Below are 2,343 nucleotides of genomic sequence, written 5' to 3'. Positions count from 1 at the left end.
TGAGTAAAGTGATTATTTACATTAAAAATACATTGTGTTTGTTCTTACCATCTGCAGATCAATCCTATTGCTGTTACAGGTTGCTGAGAACAGTGTGTGTGTGTGGGGGGGGGGGGTCTTTTTTTGGATTAAATTCCGGTGTTAATTTCAGTGACACTTCTAATTGCATGTGTTATGCTCAGTTTTAATGTTCGTCTTTTTTACTGCTAAACAGTTTTAGTCCCCATTCATAATGTAGGAGAAAAGTCATTAACCTTAAGTGAGTGAAAATTAGACTGAACAAGGAAAGAAACTGGTATGGTCTTTTGAAAGCAGCCATCCTGGTATTTGCCTCACAATACTTCGAAGAAAACTTGGGCAACCCATATCAGGATGGTCCAGGTGGCTACTTAATCTCCTCCTCCTGAATGTGAATCTTGTGTCCTAACGATTGGCACCTTTGTTAATTAAGCTATTTCTATTCCATCTTAATATGGGTCATGTCAAGGGCTTATATCATGATTATTAAAGCACTGTGCTGAGTGCTAGAAGTTTCACAGTAATAAAGGATTCATTGTTTAATATAGCATCTTGGAAGGCAGTTATCACACACTTACTGAGGCAGTGTGTCAATTTACTAATATCCTTTCACCTTTTAAGTCACAGTGTAATACACTAGGTACATTATTCCTGTTGTTTTGTGAAACAGTGAGGTGAGAAAAAACTAGTGTCCAGCATGTGCAGCACAACTGAGGTTTAGCACAACAATCTCCATCTAAAGATGCAGCATTTTGTATGTGATAGTATCTTGGTTAATACACACCATGAGGATTCAGATGTTGATGCAGCATTACCTTTTCCTTAGAGGATGAATTATTGTCATGTTCTGACATAAGATCAGGACATTGATGGTTTTGTGTTAACTCTTTGGGTCCTGAGTTGTAATATGAAAACCTATGCTAAAAATCCTGCACATATTTACCATATTTTCAGCTATAGTGTCTCATGAGGGGAAGGCCTGAGACATGGCAAAGTGATTCAGCTCGTATTTGGCAGGTCGTTTGTGTACAACTTAAAAAGAAAGACTAAGATATTTTGATTCTCTCACTGAACTCCCAAAAAATATTTTTTTTTGTGGTCTAAGTCCACGTCATTGCTAGAGCCGTGAAACATCATCCTTCAGAAACTCCATGTCACTATCTTTAAAATCACAGGACAGTTACTAACAATTTAACCTTTACTTTGCCATGTTTCGATGCAACTAAGTGCTTGCGCATCAGAAAGTGCCCCATCCTACCTCCTCCTTGAATGCCATCTCTGACTTTTTGATTTTATCAAAGCATCCCCTTAAACATTTTTGACAGTGTTGACTGTACTGTTATTTGATCACTGTATCTAATTTACCTGTTTCATATTTTAACCCAGTTAGTTTTCTCATCCAGAATTTTCCTGATATTCATTTCTATTTTACTCTCTGTTGCCCCATTTCGATTCAACAGTGCCAATTGTGATTGTATCAGAATTACAGTATCATTAACTGCTTCCTTTTCTGTCTGAATTTGAACTCCCCTTCCTGTCTGACCCAAACAAACTAAGTGGCTGTTTAATGCCCTCCATGACTGGTTTTGGTTCTGAAAAGCAAAACAAATATAAATTATCTTTGCAGGTGCTTATGTGATTGGACATCTACTCTGGCATTGTACCTCTGATGTCATATGGTTTTTGCTGCTGTTACTGGTGCTTCTGCTACTGCCATGTCTGCTTCTGGATGCTGTAGTTATGCAGTTAATTGCACATGAGTCTTATCCAATTTGAAGTTTCATGTTCAGACTTTTGAGTCCCCATGCAAACTGCACCACATCCCAAAAGAGGGCCTTATCTTGTAAATTCTCCCTATGTGCTGTTTCGCTAATAAATAATAGACCAAAACAAGTAATAGCAGGCAGCATGGGATGAATACTTAAAGGAATCATTCAATTTATTCATTAACCGTTCTTATTCAAAGGCTTCCACATCTTATAAGTTGAAATAATGATGACTACCGTATTTTACGGACTGTAAGATGCACTTCTTTCTTCAAAATAATTGCCTCCAGAATTTAGGCGCACCTTATACTCTAAATTAATATAAAAATATCCAGTGTCTGATTTAAAATTTCCGCCAGTCTTGGCCAGTATTTAGCCATATATTCAATGCCAAGGGAAACCTGTCTCTATTTGGCAACATTGCATTCAACTGGCAGTAGCAATGCACCGATTGTGATGAATATGAGTTGTGGGGATTCACCGTCTTGCCAACACTGTCTCCCTCCTGCCCTGCCATCAGAAAACCCAGAACACTGTCTAGCCTGTGATGCGTCATTGC

The sequence above is a fragment of the Schistocerca nitens genome, chromosome 2, assembly GCF_023898315.1.
Source record: "Schistocerca nitens isolate TAMUIC-IGC-003100 chromosome 2, iqSchNite1.1, whole genome shotgun sequence".
NCBI classification, from domain to species: domain Eukaryota; kingdom Metazoa; phylum Arthropoda; class Insecta; order Orthoptera; family Acrididae; genus Schistocerca; species Schistocerca nitens.
This window is presented reverse-complemented; position numbering follows the sequence as displayed.